The sequence below is a fragment of the Pungitius pungitius genome, chromosome 4 (genome assembly GCF_949316345.1).
Source record: "Pungitius pungitius chromosome 4, fPunPun2.1, whole genome shotgun sequence".
Classification (NCBI taxonomy): domain Eukaryota; kingdom Metazoa; phylum Chordata; class Actinopteri; order Perciformes; family Gasterosteidae; genus Pungitius; species Pungitius pungitius.
The window spans coordinates 10,840,397-10,863,835 of record NC_084903.1 but is presented as its reverse complement, the minus strand read 5'-3'; the positions used below and the strand labels follow the sequence as shown (position 1 = coordinate 10,863,835).

The window sequence follows — 23,439 nt, the reverse complement described above, 5'->3', positions numbered from 1 at the left end:
AAAGGTTCCAAGTCGATCGGTAAAAGTAAAAAAAAAAATTAACATTGCGGCCACTTTGGGGGGCGCTAGAGAGTTCTTTTTTCTCTCCTCTAATTGCGGGACCCGAATCATACGTCAATTTTGCGCACTTCTGATGCGCGTGCAAAAATTCAAGAGTTTTTGAACATGATGAAGTCCCCAAAAGTGCGTTCGAAGTGGCGAAATAATAAGAAAAAGAAAAAGAAAAATTCTTGCAATTTCAATAGGGCTTTCGCCCGACTTGCAGTCGGCTCAGGCCCTAATTATATATTGGTCAAAATGCAATAAATAAAGAGAAAAAAAAACATAAGGAATCAGGGGAGGGGGGGTCCTATAGGAGGGGTGGTGACCAATGCCTAAAGTCCGCCAGTTTTACATGTATTCTGACGAAAAGTAATACTACCCCGCTCCCCCTCCTCACTGCTGGGCGCAGATTGGACACTCGCTCAGCCTGTGCACTTGACTTGAATGACGTTGCTCTTCTCTAACAGTGTACATTGAGTTTATTGCTGACCGAGGGAGGAAAAGAAGCAACCCCACCTAATGTATCCAGTCGGTGAGCTGGACGCTATGCGGTGTGTCTGGGAGAAGCAGCCAGTAAAGATGCAGGACAGAAAATAGACAGTCGCCACACCTTGGACGTCTTCTCTGAACACATAGCGGTCACACAAACAAGCCGCTCGCTTCTCTCACTTACACGGGCACACACGAGCACTCTGAATGTGAAGGCGGATGAGAGTGAGTCACTCAGCCTTCTGGCCAGGAAAAAAAAAAACCCTGCAATCTCTGGCAGAGAGACTGGGCCTTGACCATTTTGATTAAAAAAAACTTGAATGTTATCAAATAATTGTGCACCCATTGGTTGATGAGGACTGTTTGTAATGTATTAATATAAATATTTGTCTGGTTACCCATTTGAAGTAGTTCAATAGTAGCGAGTAGGTGGGAACTGCTATTAATAACAGCCAATGCTCACAAATCAGAGTAGACCGGAAACCACCAACTATGGCCACAGGGACGTAAAAAAACAAACAAAAAAACGATGTCGGCATGATGAGGCCTATGACTGCCATTTGAGGCCATTTCAAAGCCAAGCTTGCTCAATTTAAAATATTGTACCTGGTCTTCAACCTGCCTAAAGCTTTCACACCTATCGGAAGGCTTTTCAACAACACTTTCCAGTGGACAAATACGATCATACACTCGACGGGTCGCTCTGTATCAATAATATGAAGAAACTCCACAATCTCCCCCTTTGCACTCTGAAAAAGCCAATCAAATAACCCATATTCTTAATCTACATTTAAGTTTTTGGGAAAATGAAATATTGTGATTCCATCCATACTGGAAGCGCAGGGTGCATTTTTTAAAAGATAAGTGAAAAACCAACAGGAAGAATGATATACCACTGTGACCAAGTGTGGTCTAACTCGGCCTAACGAGGCCTCTGCCTGAAGCCACCCAAGTGCACCTTAACAGAAGCAGAGATAGGAAGGAACAATGATAATACACCGGATTTAAGCAATCACAGTGGTACTATACCAAGACGGCAATAAGGGAAACATGTGACATTTCAAACACCGTAGATGACATTTCAAGGGAGTGGATTATAAATTGGTCGTTTTAATGGACATGTAGGTAGATGTGGCAAAGAGAGGGAAAAAAATAGATGCTGGATGAGATGGAGGAAGTGACGCGAACGACTGAGATTTATGGACGATAACTTTTGAACTGCAATAATAAAAGCAGGGGAATAACCCGCTGAAAGTCTCCAGCATACATTGCGTGATGGTTTCCCCAACAACACTTCTAAATATAACCCTCCACAACTGGAGCAAATGTTGAATAATGAAGTGTGGGAGGTTCAAGAGAAGGAAGGCATTTAGATGAAAATTTAGCCAACACATTTTAAAAATGAGTCACATTTTCTCCAGTAAACCTTGGATCCAAATTTGTTATATATATTCAATCTGACCAAGCTTGCATTGGCTTTATTATCCCCGCCGCCATTTTGCCCACAAACCCAGAGGTTCATTATCAGCTAGTGATTTGTTTGTCCTCTCAAAGAGAGCTGGGTTATGGAATGGAACCTTTTGATACCAATGCAAATGTTAGTTACAGCTTAACGACCTTTTTTGATATTATACAATGCTGAATTTGGAAACGGGTTAAACCAAAAATTCTTAATTATCTGACTAAGGAACTGTCTTAACCCAAATATTGTCAGTAAATCACAGTTGAATATTGGCATGATTTCTATTTAAAACACTAGCTTCCTATAGTCGGGAAACAAGACAATTCGGTCAGTACTTCAATGGGACTGGTTCTTCTTTTCCAAACCAAGATAATTCAAAGAATGTGAGGCTGTTTATGCAGTGCCATTAAGTTCTGCCCAATGATTACATAATAGGCGAACTCTGTCCCGACAGCAAAGATTACAGCACATGAAGTGTGAGCAGGACACCCTTCTGATGATAATTCTGTATCTACATTACAATTACGCTGACTCCCAACTCTCCCTGACTGCCAGCATCACAGCACAACACGATCCTGTAGATACACGCTCTACAACATCAGGAGAATACGACCCCTCTCACTCAGAAGGCGGCGCAGGTACTGATTCAGGCTCTTGTCATCTCCCGCCTTGACTATTGTAACTCTCTCCTGGCAGGTCTCCCTGCTACCGCCATACGACCACTGCAGCTTATCCAGAATGCAGCAGCTCCACTGGTCTTCAACCTTCCGAAATACTCCCACACCACACCACTTCTCCGTTCTCTTCACTGGTTACCAGTGGCTGCCCGCATCCAGTTCAAAACATTGGTTCTCACGTACCATGCTGTGAATGGATCAGGTCCAGTCTACATCCAGGACATGGTGAAACCCTACATCCCAACCCGCACACTCCGCTCTGCATCTGCCAATCGGCTTGTTCCTCCCTCACTGAGAGAAAAGCACTCGGCGAGATCACAACTCTTTGCTGTCCTGACTCCCAGATGGTGGAATGAGCTCTCTGATGACATCAGGACTGCAGAGAGCCTCTACACCTTCCGCCGAAAACTAAAGGCACACCTCTTCAGACTCTACCTTGACTAAAACACTAGCAAACCGTAGCACTAACAAATCGTAGCACTTGTACTTATGATGGCACTTTCCTATAACATGTTTTGAAACTGCTTATTTGATGAAAATTGTACTTTCTTGTTACTTGTTCTTCTGACTTTGTATCTCTATGTGGAAATGCACTTATTGTAAGTCGCTTTGGATAAAAGCGTCAGCTAAATGACATGTAATGTAATGTAATGTAACAGATGCTGTTGTTCAACAACACGATCCAAAGCCAAACTAGAGGACGGTAAACCAAGCTAGATGATGAAAAATCTTGAATATGTCTCTCAGATCTCAAGTCAGCACCACAAAAACCTTTTCTTCACATCCCCCCACAAACTACTCTCATAAAACACACGCACTAAAGACCTGACACTTTTTTTTCTTCGAACAAAGGCTGCCCTCGAGGCTCCTCCCCTCTGGGCCTTTCTTTACTTGACTGTGGCTCTCCTGCCTTCCTTCTGTTATGGTTATCCACATCTGTGGGAACAATAAGGCCGAGGCAGCAGAGCCCAGAGAGGGCCACAGATGTCAGTCTCTGTCAGCCCCACCCACCACCAAACTCGGCTCTCATTTTGGTTGGGAGACAGCCTCCCTGGGGTGGTGGTGGTCATGGGTAGAGTGGTAGGAACGGGAACTAAACCCATTGTTACCATGAAGAAATAGATGACATCATGTTACTGACCCCCAGCTGCTCTTTTTTCCCCCAAAGTGGAGAGGAGGAGAGCAGCTAGTATGTTATGCAGAGTCAGTATATTCTTCTCCAAGCCTAGAGGGATAACACAGAAGACCAAAAATACAAAAGCAGAACACAGAGGAGGTTTTTGGGTGCCACGTGAGGAACTCTAAACTAGGAAGCAAGTTGATCATTGCTACTACATTTATTCACAGTGTGCTTCCCTTGTCATCCACAGGAATTTCTTTTCAGTCTGCTGGTTAGCACAGAGGTTGTCTTCCAGAAACTTTACTCAGCAGCCATTGATTTTAAATTAAAACCAAGACCCTGCCGTCCCCCACTGACCCTGACTTGCAAGTACTGCAAAACAGAATGTGCATACACATTAAATTTTGCCCTAAAAAGCACTGAGACAGGGAGCCAAACCAAATGGGGCGGCCATTGTTAGGGAGAGCTACGACACTAAAACGCCTCATGAAGACATTTGGTTTTCCTTGTAGCTAGTTGAATGCCTCAGTACAACCTGTCCACACAAGATCTGGCAACATTTAGGTTCCACAAACTACCGATTGACATGTAGAGACATTTATGAACACTGAACTAACCAAATATGTGTCTGGTCTTAAAAATGCTTGTTTAGTCATCACTTAACAGCTCTTAGAAAGCTTTACTGTGGTGGTTCATGGAAAATACTTTTTACAATTAGACCAGTTTGTGTGCTGTCGTTTTTTGTTTAAAAGCAGGACTTAAATGCTACTGTGGCCAATTCTGCGTATGATAACACCACTTGCAAATCAAATATTGAGCCTATACGTTTAGACAAAATTGACCAGGTCATGCAATTGGCTAAGCAACATGTTCACACTCACAACACCCCCCAGATACTAATGTGGTTGTTTTTTTTAAATGCACTCTCTATATTGATGGGATTCTGGCTGTGGCTAAACTGATTCACAACGGAACCAACAGCGATCACGTGTCAGCAGGTAATATCTCTTCCACTGAAAGACAGCCAAAGTGAGAAAGTAGGAGGATAAGTGGCTCCAGCAGTCGGCACACAGCCAGTGGAGCTCAACATCCTAATAATGTCAAAGCAGGCAAGACATTCCCGGGACCAACAAGCAAAGGGCTGGTTGGAGTGAGAGAGCAGACAGAGGGCGAAAGACTGAGCAGAAACGGCAGAGGAACTGGGCTGAAGGGAACCATATGTGAGCACGGCTACATGCACGATGAGCCTTCAACGAAAGCCTCTCTCACGCTCCCTGCTTGGTACAGGTAGCGTTCCATTTACCACCCATCCCGTCCAAAACACACACTCGGCTCCCTTCCTGGGACGCTGCAGAGAGAAGTGCAGGTTGGAGAAGGAGGGCCAGCAGGATGAAATGGCGTGGGAAGGGTTAAGTCCAAACAGATCCATCTGCTTCCTCGTCTGTCCTCCTGGCTGGCTGCTGGCCCCGGGCCAGATTTTACTCAGCCTGCAGCAACATACACACAACTGGACTGCACATGCATATGAAAATAGAAAAACAATGCTAACAGCTCGCAGTGTTTTTTTGCGGTCCTTATTTTTCTCCACGTATAAAAGAGGGAAAGGATTCCCAGATGGCGAGATGCTCATGCGGTGGGGCCAAAGACCTGGCTTCAAACACCAATGTGATCATTAGTATTTCACTGCAACGATACTAAAAGAAACTATGAACATAAAGCCCCAATTGTGCTAGTATTTCAAGAGGGAGGGAATCACAACAAGAATTATTTTTTCAATATTTTATGCAAACTGGCTGAACCAGCAGTATGGCGCAAATTAGAAAAAGAAGAGCCGACATCAGCATCCATTGCCGACTGTGTCAAAATGCTAAATCCAGCGTGTATTGCACTAGGATAACCAAAAGAACTACGCAATTTGTATACAGGGCCCATAATATCGAACAGAAAGGATGGCAAAAAGAAGTAGACTTAATATATTACCTTTGCAGCAACCTAAACTTAGAGTAACGCTCAATGGAAAGACATTTATGTTGTCTTGTTGTCCATTGTCAAACTATCTGCTGTCATGCACCAATCGCAAAGTCAAATTCCTTGTATGTCTGACGTTTTGTTTTTCACTGATAAAGGATAAGAATATCACAATTAAGTTATCTGTTAGGGTTACAAAAAATTTGAAATCACTGTGGGAAAAATTGTTAAATTGTCTCCTATTATAATCACAACGAGGTTGGATGTCAACACAGCTTTTCCCAGTGAAAGCTAGAAGTCAAAACCCATCTACTGCCTTATTGTAGCACGTGTGATACCAGAACAAACCAAAAAAGTACAAAAAAAGGAGGATACAATATGAGATACAAGCTTAGTAGCGCTGTCAATGAAATAGATAAGACGTGCCTTGACAGATCCATGCGCTGTGCTTAACTGGACAGCTGCAGAGAATCAGACGCCACAGAATAAAAAGCAAGGGGACAACTGTGTGTCCTGCTGCACACACACCCCTATTAAAAGAGCATGCTGTCCCTGAGTGATGAGGTTGTCTGATGAAAGAACACCTGGGGAAGGGAGAAGCCCAAACCTGCCAAATCCTCAAGGTTATTCTGCCTTTTGTACTTAACAAAACAAAATACTATACTGGGTTTACAGTGGTGAAGCCAACACAGAGGGATTTGTTTTGTCTGCTGATTTCGAAGTGTGTGTGAGTGAAAGAGAGGTACAGAAAGGGTTCTACCGATTTACAGTTTGTCAGACAAGGTCAGCCGATCCCAGGAGAGGTGTTGGCTTTCTAACAGAGTACAGCTACTTGAAACCAAGGTCATTGCTCCGTGGCCATGAGAACATGAGAGGGACGCCACATGGCCTACGTAGAAGTTCGACGTGCTGTGCAAGCTGAAGGGTGCATAACTGGTGGTGCGTGCCTACAAATAGATGCGATTCAGATCACCAGCAGAAAATAAACAAACAATGAATGAATGACACATCCATGCCCATTCAGGAATTTTCTGAAACCAGATAACTTTCTGACAGGAACAAATCAGTCCATTATTGTTGCTGGTCGGGCTAGAAACCGTAGTGCAGCAATGGCCTCCCACGTCATTGGGTCTTTAATAGCGCGTTTCATGGTGCCAACTGCCTTGCTACAAAAAAAAGGGGGAAAAAAAAAGAAAAAAGGAGGCCTGTTGAGTTGTATTCAAGTTTCTTGCAGCTTATGCTTAGAGCAGAGTTTCCTGTAGAAAGATCGACATGGGCAAACATATGGTTTGGTTTAGCAATTCAGACTAGTCCTGCTAATCCAGGCTCTCTAACTCTTACACATAAGACATAAGACGATATAGGGCAGTGTGTGTATTTTCCCACTTTTGTTTTGATAATGGGTGGATAGGGGCATTAGCAGGACAAAGACTTCTACATTGGATTCTATTCTATGCATTATATACCAAAAACCAACGTCTATTCTGGTAAACGATGTTCTCAGATCTGTAAGCACGTGTCCTTACTTGCTTGGGTCACTCTCACAGACTGAGAGGTCGCGGGATTTGTGTTTGCACACCGCACCAAAAACAGCCAACATTGGAATGAGCCCAATGCAATGCATCCCAAAAGAGGTGGGTAAGGGTTACTGAGCGAACACACAAAACACAAAACTGAGTAAAGGAGGGAGTTGCTTCTTCAATGTTATCTTATCCTCCCCCCACCACGGACAAGGGCCTAGCAGCTCTAAAATTAGCAGTCACATTTAAAACAATCTTTGGTGTAGCAGCTCCTCTTTGATTGGAACTTGGCTCACGCAAATGCACTGAAAGCAATTTTCTTCAAATCAATAGGATGTGAATGGTTACAAATAAATGTAGTAAAAGTAACTAGATGAGGCACATAGGATTATCTAGTATAGGCCTCCCACCACTAACCTGACAGTGATCTATTATTACAATTCATGTCTATGAATACAATCCACACACTTTACTGAGTGATTTGCATGCTATTTTAAGTTACTGTATCTGAAAAAAAATCTGAAAACAACAGTACTGTTGAGATAGAGCAACCATAAGTGAGCCAAAGCAAAGTTGAGCTTCTGTACATGTATAGAGATGTTTCAGATGAGTTCAAATGATTTCACATCTGACCCAACTGCAAGCAAATTTAATAATACAGGGTTACAGATGACTGAGTAAGTAGAATACATAGCAATCCATAGACCACCAACATCACAAAGCGCCAGCCAGTCTAAATGAGTAACCATCAGGTGCAGATCCAGTTGGAACGTGCGTGTACCAACGTGTACTTAAACTTGAGGATCATGGGGCCTTGGAAGCAACCATGACCTCCCAAGAAGAGCAGGGAGACAAATACAAATTCTGTGCTCCTGGCTGTGCAGAGATATTACATTATTCATCAATATTTGTTCAGTATTCCGCAGACACTAGTTCTGTAGAGATATAGCCACGCCCCCTTTCAAAACACATGTTTGCAGCTGACTTTTAAGGGATGAATCATTGCACTGGACACCCCGCTAACTGTGTCCTGCTGGCACCCAAGACATGACATGGGGTGCAACGGCGTGGCCATTGCTGCATTTATATTCAGATAGCAGCTTTTATGACCCATATACATAGAAAAGTTCCATGCCATAAATAACAAATACCATAAACAAGATATTTATATTTACAGTATACTTTAAACAGTGAATATTTCGTAGTATTATTTAGTATCGGTTCAGGCCCCGGTTTCGGAAAAAAAAACAACGATACCCGTCCCTACCCTGGACTAGAAGCCAGTCAATTGCAGGGCTGACAGAGACAAACAACCATTCACTCTCACATTCTAAAAAATGGAAACATTTATATTGCTTAAATGCTGCTACTGTGCATAGTTGCTCACAGGGAAAATGCAGAATAAAAGAGCAAACCATGGACTCAATGCTGCAATATGTCGTACATAAAGCTGCCATTTAGCTTTTTCCCCTCTCACAAATTACTTCTACTCACTGAAGAGTGCTAACTGGTCTCAACCTCCATTACAGGGAGCACACTGGCCTCCCACTCCAACCCCACTAACAGTGGCATGCTACTAGGGTGGGAAGTGTGTGTGTGTGTGTGTGCGTGTGTGTGTGTGTGGTCGCTCTGCACTGGACGATGGCCCCAAAACACCAAACTAGGTAATACTCACAAACCCTCTCAAAGGAAATGTGACACAGACCTCCAATACTTCCCACATGAACTCAAACAACATTGGAAAAAACAGACTCGTAATATACATGGCAAAATAAAGAAAAATCCAAGAATAATCATCGCAAATTCTAGAACAAATTGAATGACAATAATGGTAAAAATGGATTTGAGCATTTAAGTACTTTACTTTAAGCACTAGTCATTCACTCATACACAGACATCATGCAAGGTGCCAAGAACGGGATCAAAAAGCCAATCTAGCGATTGAAGGATGACCCACACTCCCGCTTAGCCTCAGTCTCGCCATAATAGGCTATATAAACAATGTTGTGGTCCAGTACGCAATTTAAACTCAATAATTGAAGTTGAAACACTGTCAAAAGAACCTCAGAGATGGTCTCGGAAGGGTCCAACAAGTAGCGCTCAGAGCCCCGCTCCTCCTCTTAGCCAGAGGGCATCGAGTGCACAGACCGGGAAGCGGCGAGGTCTCTGCCAGGGGACCCGGTGACGCTCACAGCCGGAGCCCCGGGCCCCTTACCAGCCAGCAAACGAGGGCCCCGATTCATATATCATTTCTCCTTCAAAAGTAGTATTTAAGATTATAAATCTCCTGAATACAGGATAAATAATGGATTTAGGTGCTATTCTTGTTTTGATGCAATTGATGTGGTAGCACTGTTTTCCAATGTTGTCCAGCCTCAGTTAGAGTTTATTTAAGGAGAACTTAAGGAGTAAAAAGGTATGAGTCATATTTCTCCCAAAGTTAACTCTTTGGGAGACGTTTGTGAGTATTGACGATTTTGTCCTTTGGCTTGTGCAGAACCTGGGGCTGATCCCTTGTTGCGTCCAAGAATACACATGGTTCAGTAGTAATTGTGGCAAGTCCACCTACACTGCAGGTCATTGATGGGAAACACTGGATTAGTCAGAGAATCAGAGCCGTGACCGTTGTCTTTTCGAATGAGCTGCAACGTTCTGTTTATCTGCATGTCGTGTTATAGTCCATTCGCACTCCGCAATGTTGGTGCTCAAACGGCCAAATGCCAGCCCTCTGTGTCACCTCTGGACATGGCCATGTGGAGCCCCTGGGCCGGCAGGAATTCGCCGTTGTGCTTCCCGTCTCCCTGAGAGCGCACGACCTGTGGCAGACCTCACATTCCTGTGCCGGAGATGTGAGCCTCCGACCATTCAGCGTCGCTCCCTGCACTCCGGGCCACAGTGCCTCGCCTGTTCCCCGCAAACAGACTCCTTCTATACGGCATCAGTGTGAAGCTAGCCTGAGGGGGAGGAGGAGGAGCATCAGAGGGGAGGAAGAAGGGAAGGCCGGGAAAACAAAGCCTCTATAGTCGTCTCTCCAGCCGGGCCAGGCCGAGCCGAGCCGCACTAGCGGGGGCGAGTTATGTAACGTAACTGGCAGGGCCCACTTCCCTCTTCAGAGCCGCTGCACACACTAATCCCCACTGAGGAACAAGCCCCGCTTTGGAGGATGAGGAGGAGATACAAGGGGAGCTGTGAGGGGAACCAGCAGAGAGAGGGTGTGATTACAAGAATTTCCGCCTTTCATCCTCACCAAATTGAAGACACAGACGACCCCGTCCCTCAACGAGATATATATTAAACTATCTTTTAAAACTCTTTACAATAATTTATTTATATATGGTCGGCACATTCGAGTGCACGCTCTTGCTTCTATATTAAGTCATAAAGCATCAAGTAACTGCTATACAATCGTGTACAAACATATCAGACATTGTATGAGTCAAAAGGGCCTCTAATCACCAATTGCGTATGTGTTCAACATCAGCACGTTGTAGAAGCTCTGCACTCACCCCAGAGCAGGGCATTGTCGAACCCATATGACCCCCAGATAGGGAGCAGGTCGACCGCTACGAGGCACAGGCTTAATGACGCCAAGAGGAAGTCACCAAAAGACTATTCTCATCCCCTTAAGACAAACGCGAAAAAAAAGGTAGAGTGATTACCAACCGCGGTGGCCAGGTGGGGGATTTAAAGGGGTTGAAAATAAAAGCTTGATTCTGATTTACTTAGCTGCTTGCCTAGAAACCATGTGACTGGCATCACATGAGGTGAGGGAGGGGGGGAGCGGTAGTGTGTGTGTGTGTGTGTACAAAGCCCCCATAGGAACACGCACACACAACATGTTCTCCACTCCTGGCACCATAATAAGCCTGGTGATCGGTTTCCTTGGTTTCCACTGACAGTAAGCAGATATAGGCAGCTCGGAGAGGTAAACAGTAGCGGCTCTTTCTGGTGCACAGCCACAGGCACACAGACTAGGTAGGTGGGAGGAGGTGAGAGAGACAGAGGGAGAGAGGAGCCAGTGCCACCACTGCGTAATTTGTGAATTTTATTCTTACTACAGCATTAGATTCATCTGAGATTCATGTGTTGGCAATAGTGTAAGTGGTTGAGTTAGGGCTACATGATATATAAACGCATCTTGATTTATAAAGAACTCTTTCCCGGTTTGTGTTATTCAGATGATAGCTGGCCACATCAGCCAATTAGAATCACGATAGTCCTCATGCTCTGCAACGTTAAGATTTACCATCTCGGTCGGTTTATATCGAGACGCAACATGCCCATATACGTGCATAATGACGCCCTCACACCTAGTGCAGACTTTGGGCAACAGAAATACAGACGTGGTGTGTTTTAGTCCTTAAAAAAAATTATAATCCATGGCCTCAATTTTATAACTGTGAAATGGTTTTACAAGTTGTCATTTTATGCATGTATTACACAATGTCACACTGAAGGAAACAACAGTCGTACTAAATCGTTGAAGGTGGAAGACATTAAAGCTGTATCCCCACATTAGGATAGCCACATATCCTGTCTGGTGTAGAGGCAGTCCAGACACTGATCTTTTCTTTTGTGTATCAAAATATGCTCCACTTAATGTTCCGAAATGATGCCTAAACTCGTAGGACTTTGCAGTGGCACCAATGGAATGCATGATTACACCCTGCTAGTAAAAGTTAGGCAGCGTGTCGACAGAAATCGGAACAACCATGTCCTTCATCAAGGTGTGCTTTGTGTACAATGGCAGGAGTGTGATTGCTGTACATTTCTTCTTGTGTGTAAACATTTTTTTGACATTAAGATGTCCATTAAAAGTATCCACAGGCTGTACAGGCAAAAGCTATTCATGCATTTCTGAAGGGATTCCTTTTCTTTTTTTTTTTTTAAACATCACCTTTTTTAGATTCATGTTTAGAACATGACTAAATACTTGGCCAAGGAAACAGGAAATGATTTACATATTTATTCCTGGGATTAAATCCTGCACTACAGAAGCGGTGACCTACTTTTTACTGTCTCTGACACACACACACACACACACACACACGGGAAAGCAGAGGTTAGGCATGCACTAAGACCCATTCTTAATACGTGCATTCCAGTGCATAGAGTTCATTGCTGCAGTGCTTTCTCCCTGCCTGTTGGTACAAGCATCTCCAGCAAACACAACCTCCTGCATGACTGGCTGCGTATAATATGTAAAAAAGTACACAAATGTACACTTAAAAGCAGACCGTCTAAGCATAACCATTATCCAACACGAAATATGTATTGTAAAAAACTAACTTTTCCACAAAAGGACTTAAAGCCACCAATATATAAAATCAAGTAAAATCATATATGAATAAAAATGTAAAGAATTGAAGGAGAATAAAAAGATTCAAGTTCTCCAGTTGCTTTGTTTAAAACAATATCCACAGACAAACAAACACCAAAATGTACTGTTGAGCATAGAAGTACATGTGCGCCAGCACAAACTGTAAAGCCCAGAGCTACCTTTCAAGAAACAAGTGCTATTTAATAGTCATTTGAGTTTATCATTTAAAAAATATAGCGTTTTTTAACATACCGATTCCATGGCTGTGGAAGAATGTCAGTGGGCTAAAATCCAACGAGAAAAACACCTGTCGTCCGAGTCCACACAATCCTGAAAAACAAGATGAAAACAAACTTGCATTAAAGAATGAATTACTAGAAGAGAACAAAACAGTTACACATTCCGTACGATGGCCGGGTATCCGAGTGGATGCTAGGGGTCATGTTTCTCCACCAAGGATCGCTTCATGGATGCTTCCTGGCAAGCAGAGGAAGGCCTCAGGACAAACCAAATCCAGGGACATTGACATGAACTTGGTCCTTTTTGTTTTTCGTTGACCCAACATGGAACACACCGACCCTGGTCTTTATCCAAAATAAGTAGAGCAGTGAATCTCCAGTGGCCTGAGGATTCCATTACCATTCACCTGCCAATTGTCGATGCCTCTCGATGTGCGCATGAACAATTTTCTTTACTATACACTTATTCAAAGAGTAATACAAGCAGTCAGAAAAATCGCCACTGCCTTTTTATCTAAAAAAGTGCTTTACAAAAATCGGATTAGTCAATGTAAAAAAACAGTACATTTACATTACAATTCTTGTGTGACCCACGTCAATACATAAATATAAAGTCCTTCTATAATCCAAGTATGCAAAGTAGACAAATATGAGTTTCACATAGCAGCTCTAAGGCATAAATAGCCTAGAAGCTAGCAGAGTTTAGGTAGTTAGCTACATTTCCTTTTTTATTACAGACTTTGTTGTAGTCCCAACAACACCATGGTAGAAATCCAGCCAAGATGCAACATTGTTGACAACAGCACAGCAAATATCGACAGTGTGAACAGCAAGCTAGCAGAGACGCTCTGCCCTCGGTGAAACAGATCAGACAGAGAGAAAGGAAACCGGAACAAGGGTGAGAGAGTGTCAAGGACAGAAAAATGCAATTGAGACTTACACAGAACTGAAATTAATCAAACTCCAGTAAAATGTTGTCACTGCATCGATGCATTCATTAACGTTTCGACCCTAGACATAACTCGGCTCCTGAGCTCTAATAAGATTATGATGGATGAAAAACCCAAAGCATGGACATCAGTGTTTCCCCCACCATTATATTCGGTTTGTCAGAAGCGGACAGAGATCGCACGTCCCCAACAATTCACCCCCAAGAAAAACTGAAGACAACCACCAAATACAACATCGTCACCAATTCACCATCCTGTCATGTCACAAGATCATAGAAACAAAAACCATAAAGAAATATTTGAGATGTCGCTGCATGGCCATGATGGCAACAAGCAAGAACTTCCTACGATTGAGTTTCCCACAGCTTTGATGCAAGTAACGGTTTGCTACTGAATAATTGTTTAAATGTAGGGATGACCCAATCAGTCCGTCCTCAATGCAAATAAAGCCTGAACTTTGGGCTTTGACTGACACAGTGAAAATCAGACTTGGATACAGCTACACTCTGACATGTCCACCATATTACAATAGTCAGACACCATTTGACTGAAAGGTAATCTTACAGGTAATCCGTGTGTATGGACGCAGAGACAAAGAGGTTTGTAACTGGTTTGGTCTCTCCGCCTCCGTCCCTCCCTACGCCCAAACAAAGAATCCATGTCTGGGCCTCTCCCTGATATATATAAAGACTGCAATAAAATGTGGCTGGGTTAATTTGAAGAGAGAACGTCAAGTTGGTGAATAGGTCAAATTTGAAAGATGTATTGTCGTGGGGTATTTAACAGTTGCTTTGAGTATTATCTGGAATTAATCACGTACACGCACATATTTTTTCACCAAAGGAGTAGAGTGTCTCTCTGTAAAACGGGGATATATCTTCCAGCTTGACGGCCGCCACCTGAGCCCAGTTGAGCCAATGAGAATATTTTGAAAGGTGCCGATTCATTTGTAAAACCCAATTTATGGGACAAGTACTTCCACACAAGCGTCAACCCTGTCGGTTGTTGGCAATCGTCTGCGCATCTAGTGTGTCCAGTGGATTAAGAGGGCTGATTGTGCTCCTTTCAAACATGCTCGTCCAGAGGTCTTGCTGCAGAACGTACAAAGAACTTGAGCAATACACCGTACAAAGTTGAGTCCCACACCAAAGTCCCAGCTACTCAAAGTCAGACACACCAGTGAGATACACTTCAACAAGAAAGCAGAAGAAAAAAAAAAACACACACGGGGGGGTGGTGGGGGGGACTTAACCGTTTAGCAGATTCATTACTTGTTAATGTAACTTTTAGCCACTCTTGTCCATAGTTTCACCAAGTTGCCTCCCAACTATGATGTGAGGATAAGAGTTTAGCAGGCAGAACATCAGGGGATATCAACAACAAGGAGGGATCAGGTTCTACCTTTTAAAGGCTGGCAAGAGTCATTTAAAAAGACAGTACTTTAGTAAAGTGCCTGGGATATGCATTTTACCCCAGAAAACGTGCTTGTTTATTATTTGCTAATGTTCATTAATAGCTCTGCTACAGGATAATGTCAAATAGGACGTCAATGGAGGGTTTTACAGGATAAAGAAGGACGTCGGAGAGCACAGACAGGGTGGCAGGTGGGCATTGAGAGGATTAAGGCCAGCACTCAATGGGATGGCCTAAGTGGTAAGGAGGATGGCATGTTAGATGTGTATTTGTCTTTGCACTGGAGTGGAACCTTTGGGGCTTTCCCAGCGGGAAGCACAGGATTGACGGATTGTAATAATCCAGACAGGAAGTAGAACATTAACCTCCCAGTAGAGTTGTGGATACAGAATACATACAATCACCCTCGATGATCACCTCCCACCTGCAGAGTAATACACTTTTAAACAACCACTAACTACAGAAAGCGTGTCCACACAGACACACACTAAACTTAAAGCACATCCAGAAAGTTCAACCGAGGTTAGTCTCTAAACACGCACACACAGACACGCACACTAGTTGGCAAGCAAACCACAGGAGTTGAAGGAAGAAAAATAACGTAGAGCGTCCGTAGAGCAATAGAATGGAAACTTTAGCATTGACAACAAATGTCTGGGAGTGGAATAAAACTAGCTGTTGTTCTTGTTCTGTTGTTAATTTCAGTCATAATTCTAAAGCTTTAACAAGCTTTCAATAGTTAACTTCACTTGATGTCTTGCTTTTTTCCACTCAACAAACTTACAGGCATCTTTAACTGGGCAAAGCGCTGACATGTCTGTGCCTGACCATTCCTGCAACCATGTGAATCAGACAACAACATCTAACCCACCGTGACTGTCCGGCATGGTGCACTGTAAAGAACTTATATATATTATGTACACTCACCGGCCACTTTATTAGGTACACCTGTCCAACTGCTCGTTAACACTTAATTTCTAAGCAGCCAATCACATGGCGGCAACTCAGTGCATTCAGGCATGTAGACATTGTCAAGACAATCTCCTGCAGTTCAAACCGAGCATCAGTATGGGGAAGAAAGGTGATTTGAGTGACTTTGAACGTGGCATGATTGTTGGTGCCAGAAGGGCTGGTCTGAGTATTTCAGAAACTGCTAATCTACTGGGATTTTCACGCACAACCATCTCTAGAGTTTACAGAGAATGGTCCGAAAAAGAAAAAACATCCAGTGAGCGGCAGTTCTGTGGGCGGAAATGCCTTGTTGATGCCAGAGGTCAGAGGAGAATGGCCAGACTGGTTCGAGCTGATAGAATGGCAACAGTGACTCAAATAACCACCCGTTACAACCAAGGTGGGCATAAGAGCATCTCTGAACGCACAGTACGTCAAACTTTGAGGCAGATGGGCTACAGCAGCAGAAGACCACACCGGGTGCCACTCCTTTCAGCTAAGAACAGGAAACTGAGGCTACAATTTGCACAAGCTCATCGAAATTGGACAATAGAAGATTGGAAAAACGTTGCCTGGTCTGATGAGTCTCGATTTGTGCTGCGACATTCGGATGGTAGGGTCAGAATTTGGCGTCTACAACATGAAAGCATGGATCCATCCTGCCTTGTATCAACGGTTCAGGCTGGTGGTGGTGGTGTCATGGTGTGGGGAATATTTTCTTGGCACTCTTTGGTACCAATTGAGCATCGTTGCAACGCCACAGCCTACCTGAGTATTGTTGCTGACCATGTCCATCCCTTTATGACCACAATGTACCCAACTTCTGATGGCTACTTTCAGCAGGATAAAGCGCCATGTCATAAAGCTGGAATCATCTCAGACTGGTTTCTTGAACATGACAATGAGTTCGCTGTACTCAAATGGCCTCCACAATCACCAGATCTCAATCCAATAGAGCATCTTTGGGATGTGGTGGAACGGGAGATTCGCATCATGGATGTGCAGCCGACAAATCTGCGGCAACTGTGTGATGCCATCATGTCAATATGGACCAAACTCCCTGAGGAATGCTTCCAGCACCTTGTTGAATCTATGCCACGAAGAATTGAGGCAGTTCTGAAGGCAAAAGGGGGTCCAACCCGTTACTAGCATGGGGTACCTAATAAAGTGGCCGGTGAGTGTATATTATAATTTATTAGAAAAATCCACCAGGAACTACAGTGATTACAATTCAGCAGAAACGGAAGGAATTCCACTATTGTCTAACCCCAAATCTAGATACCAATGGTCCGTAGAGCATGTCAACAACAAGCGGTGAATACAACCGGTTGGCTCAAAGCTGTCCCTTAAACCCTGTCCTACAATCTCGCTATGAAAAAAGGGTATTAGCCATATGCTAAATTGCTTCCTAGCATATTGTAGTTGACTGAGCTACACCAGAAGAGAATGGGAAGGAGTCACATGTTTGTAGCATACAAGCAGTGTTGAGTAGAGTTGGGCAGCATCATGTTTCAGCTCCATCACCGGTGTCACATCTGCCACAACATGGGTCCTGCGATCCGCACCTCACCAGGATAAACACACACACGCTGTTCTGGTTTGGACCAGGTAGATAGCTGAGGAATTACGTTACTCAATTTTGTCATGGAACCGTTTGCTTTCTTTTTGCTGGTCATTTTAGAAATTGAAACCAGCAGTGGCGATGGACGACTGCCTCTTGTGCGCAAGTTATTTTAAGTGTGATACGATTCACATTTCGGCTATGGTAAAAGGAATTATTATTAAAACAGAAAATATTATATTGCTGCGATTTTTGTTTCTCTGCAATACAGTTCACTCCCAGCTCAGCACAGCCACAGCATGGCTTTAAATAGGCCACTGACAAAAAAGGAAAATAGCAAAGCAATTACATTTTGGGGCTGGCTACAACTTCCAAAAATTACATAGCTATATTTCTTATTTGGAGCCACATGCAACTCTAATATTTTACTCATTCTGAGTTGATCTTTTGATTGAGTAACACTGCGAATGAATACCACCACAACCCCCCCCCCTAAATACTGTGGCATAAAATCAGGAAGTAAAAAAAAAAAAAAAAAAACACCAATTAGCTCTCATCCTGAATCCAACCAAGTCACTAAAAAATACAAACAGAACGCATGCACTTATACTTACAATGACGTATACGTATGTGCTCAGGACTAGTGAAGACTTCGATTAACCAAGCAGAGTCAAAAGAGTGCCCCTATCTGGAGCTGAGGCCAGACATTCAACATTATCCTGCAGCAAATTTATAGTTCAGCATCACCATGACAACATGCCTACATATTCATTTCATCTGCATCTTTACCGAAGAAGCTCCTGTTATCTAACAGAGCAATTTACAGCGCTTAGATGAGCTTAAAACAATGGAACGGAGAGACCGTCGGCCCAATTTGCATGACTAGTGGGGACACAAGACATTTATATTAGTGCGTGCCTGCAAAATAAAGACAAATTCCCTGGACACTGTGGGATTAAGGAGGAGACAGACTTCAGGACAATGGCTTCTTTTGTCCTGCTTTTTGTCATTTGGCCCGTGTTTACTCCTGCTTCCATTTCTACAAACTGCCAACCCTGCTACTAGTACACGGGAGATCTGGAACACAACAACACTCACGTCCCCCAGGGCAATAACGGCACCTCTGCAGTCAGTCCTGTGTCTGGCTGTCCTATCAGACACCAGATCAGACTCGGCTGAAAGGAGACCTGGAACAACCGCGCTGACCTCTGTCTGATTTAATAAAGCGTGCCACGAGCCGCCTACATTTAATGCGGGGAGAATCATCCACGCTGCCACTGCACTCTTCGCGGCACGGTAGATCATTTCTAGCAGAATATTGTTCATCTGCAGGACACCGTGAGCATAGGATTAGGAAAGTTGGCACGCAATCTCAGCAAGATAAAACCAACATGCCGTGCTGCTCCTACGGTTACAATTGTAGGGGCAACGCTGCAATGTGGTAAAAGCCAGTAAGGTCACATTGATCAAAATTAGACCAGCGTTTGGACCAACTCCTTATTGATTTAAATGAGGCATCTCTTTCCACATAGAAGTGGGGTCAGACATTTCCAACAGCAAAATGTAGGGTCACCCTGCATCATGATGTAAGATTCAAATTAACAAGAGTGAAATATTTGAAAGGAAGGAGGGGGGGGGCGGCGGCTGTCACTGGAGGGCTCTGCTATCAATGACGCACCTTCCTTTATATTTAGAAGAAATGACAATACGAAGCAACAGCAGCTCAATACAACCGTCTGGGCCCGGCCGGCAGAATGTCAGAGCATCAGGTATCAGGGCTTATTGTAATATCTTCACTAATTAGATTCAGTCATCTACCCTTCCATGCTCATACACTGGAGAGGATATCTGACACTGTAGGGTGTGGGGACTAAGCTGGGGGAAGGAGACATGGGACTAGGAGGGGGAGGGAGAGAGAAAACGCCACACTACACCTCCCCTCTTCAAGTAAAGACATGTCCATTACTGATAAAGCGCAGCCTCTATAGCGGCACAGTGATCCCAGCGCGACAGTCCATACGCGCTGATCTGCGGACCGTACACACTGGGGCCAGATTAAGCGCCGCCATAGAAGACGGCGATGACACATCATATGATGGCGAATGCCGAGAGCAGGATGATCAGGTGTGAGAGAGAGGGAGTTTGGGAAACAAGATGAAAAGGTGAGTCTGTGGGATTGGGTGGATACGAGCTGAACAAGAAAGCAGCGACATAAAAGCCCGACATCAAATGGAGGCGGAGGAGGGGACGGGATGAGGGCTGAGATGAGAAGGCAGCAGTGCTCGTGACACAGTTAGCGACAGTGCTTGTTTGTTTGGCACAGCCACGCCGCGGCATGCTGCGCTCACTCGCTCAGCTCCTCTAGCTAGGAATCTTCTACTGTTGTCAAGGTAACAAGCTCTCGGGACCTGGGAGATGGAAAAAATCAAATAAATAAAAAAAAATCTCATCACATTCAAAATAAATGCCAGCCTCAACTTGAGACTTGTAAGGCCTGTGTCCCCAATAACAGCACAGTGTGTGTGTGTGGGGTGGATAAACAAAAAAGGCAAAGAAAATATCTGACAAAGTACAATTTACTGATTACACACAAATACATTTCCACTCTTAGGATAATGTAACATTATTAGGGCTTAACCATCATACAGTTGTGTTAACATGCGTGCAAGTTTTCCAAACTTCAGAGCTATTCTATAAAACCTTTGAGATCATGTTTATTGAGCTTCTTTTACACCTTATTTTAACCTAATATTAAAATGATTACATGGGTACATTATATCTATCAAGACAATCCAGACGGCGCAGATATGTCCCAAACAAGTCCGCATGCGAGATGTCAGAACAGCCCCTCGTATACAACTGTACAAAGAGCCTCTGCAGCAGAATATTCCACTGCCCTGTTTCACAGCACGGACACTTGTTGATGCGTCAGAAAAGCAGCAGATCTTTTCAGACTCGCTCGCCCTCTTCCATCGGCACAACCCAGCTGCTCTTTGAGGTTCCTTCTGGGTGGGTGTTATGAATGACATACCATGAAAGAGGAGCATTATTATGTTCCAACACAGGCAGTGTGTTTTTGAGTAAATAAGCACTGCAGAAGACCATGAAGTAAAAACAAAATGGTTTTCTCGGATTCAGTTGTTAAAATGATTGAACACAAGTTTGCCTGGATCCTTGAGGTTACCTGCACTTTTAAGAAAGTGAATCAGAATTAAGACATCTGAATCAGCGGGTCTGATTTTTAAAAATATTTAAAGGGAGCGGCCCAAACCGTCTGTGATTTTAACAATGTCTTCATACAGTATTTGAAGGCCTGTCAGCCTATTCACTCACACGGATTTCATTTTCTATCAAGAACGCTAGTCATTTACACACGCACACCATTTGTCATTTTCTGTTGCCATGGTAGCAGTGAAGGATGGAGCCTTTAGAATATTGGAAATGGAGGAGTAGCACCACATGGTACATTATCGACATAAACACCTGCTCATGCTGAACACTGAACACGTCGACTGTGTTGCTTCTGAATGCCCGTGGCCGTCCGTTCACCCACGCCATCCTCGGCCCGTTTCAAAAGAAGCCGTATAATAAACATCTGGAGTCGACACACGTCCTCTTCGCACATACTAAATCCTTTATGCAGCTAAACAGCCGGCGATCAAGCACATGAGGATGTGGAACTCAAATTTTAAATCAATGCAAATGTTCCTCAAAATGTTCCTAAAACTCATTTTCCAGTGCCTCCCCTCCCAGTGGAACATGGGGGCTGTTAAAATGGGAGGGGAAACACTGTCTTTTTATTCTGTATAGCCCAAAATGACAAATAAGCCTCTGGCTTTACAAGCAAAGCATCCTATGTCCCAGGACCCAGCTCCCAAAAAAGAAGGGAAAGACCCTTGGAGAGCAACATAGGAACAATTCCTCTGTCAGGATGAAACATGACATGCCTTAAATGTACAGAATGAACAATGCATTCGACGACCACAAAATATTAACGGGTGGTGTGGATCAACGGCAGAGTTGGGATAGTTTGCTGCATGAGCAAGTGTCCTCACTTCACACTCTTCCTGTGTGCTGCTGGGCTTCACCATCAGTGTTTTGACAGGCTAGAGCCCCCCCCACACCCACACACACACTTTCTAGCTCCTCTGAGATGTATCATTACAACATCATTGGAAATCATGACAATCAGTGCAAAACACAAAGAGTGGGGAAAAGCCATCAACAGTCTGTGGTTGTGCATGTGTAATAACAATACAAATAATAATAAAAAACACTACTGTTAACACCGCCTACCAATGAGGGCTGTGTACCATAAACATGCCCACGCAGTAGGAGTAGTTTTTCTTCGCTCTCCAAGGCCTACTGCAGAGAGATCACGTCTCTCCACCTTTTTCGACGGAGGCATGACTGAGTCTGCCATGTGCACAAAAGGGCAGAATGATATACGACTCTGCAGGGGGCCATTCAAAACAAATGCCTAGATATTTTAAATACAATGTACACAAGCAGATCCGAACAGCAGTGCCAGCATTATGGGACAACATGAGGTTGTGAGTACACATTAAGAAATCATGCATGTTTTGTCCGGCACAATTCTAGTTTCTGCACTCCCATGACAAAACACGTAGACATCTACCTTTTTGCTTCAGAGTTCAATGGGAAAGCTTTTTTTACGGTTTACAGCATTACACATGTGGGCCTGTACGGCACAATTTGAAGGTCAGTACGGTAGGGCTGCACGGTATACTGGTTCAAACGCTACAAAACCTCCTCACAGTATGAAATTCTCACATACCATTCATACCGAGCTAGTTGTCTTACGCGTGTTGAGATTGAGTCATGGTTATAACAACAATGAATAACCCACAACAAACTATTTAACAGGGTAAACCAACACAACAGCTTGTGACACATACACATTTCGTAATACTAATAATTGTACATTTATAAAAAATAAAAAAAACTCCCGCCGAACTGCATGCAGCTCACAACAAATAACTCTGGACAACAAGAGACCAGAAATGCACCAACACCATTTGTGCCCAAGAGAGGAGCTGTATCTGTTTGGAGGGTTTTTGGTTTTGGTAAATCCGCCGCAAGTTACGTTAGATCAGAAAACGATTTATTGCAAAGTCTGTCGAGCCTCTGGTGGCCACACTAGCAGCCAAAACAAGCTAACACGCTAACGAGCTAACACACTGGTCGGTTGCGAGCAAGTTGGCCAGCAGCAGCGAGCAGCTGTTCAGGCAGTCGTTTTCGGGGTCACAAATGAATGTGTTTACTTGGAAAAGCAATACCGTGATACATTCAGAATGTTTCTCAATACCGTAATATGGATTTTTGGCCATAAGGTGCAGCCCTACTGTACGGCACCATTTGAGGAATGATCTAATATGGACAGTTGGAGATACATGGGACCTAACTGCACCATCCTTTGATTTTTGTCAAAAGGAGGAAACGAGGGAACCGGTTACGTATACGCCCTTAGCTTCCTGCAAGCAGTGCTTCCTGAGGAACCGGGGCTACTGCATAGGTTGAGATGGGGGAGGAGACTTGTCAGAGAGGGGAGACAAGCCTGCCAGGATGCAATTTGCAAGTGTACTGCTGGGCTGTACGATGGGTGTGATGGGAGGGCAAATGTAGCAGAGAGAAAGTGGAAGCAGGAGTGGAGAGAAAGCAGAGGTGTTGGGGGGGAGGAAAGAAGCAACGAGGGGAGAGAGAAGC

The 23,439-nt window shown here is 43.9% G+C and overlaps 1 protein-coding gene across 2 annotated transcripts in view; it reads right to left on the bottom strand.

Annotated features, from left to right (window-relative positions):
- ankrd11 (ankyrin repeat domain 11) overlaps positions 1 to 23,439 on the bottom strand; it is an 85,928-nt gene that overhangs the window by 53,272 nt on the left and 9,217 nt on the right. For both annotated transcript variants that reach the window (XM_037486901.2, XM_037486908.2), the window contains exon 2: positions 12,851 to 12,928. The gene's annotated coding sequence lies outside the window, so the exon portion shown is untranslated. The remainder of the gene's footprint in view (positions 1 to 12,850; positions 12,929 to 23,439) is intronic.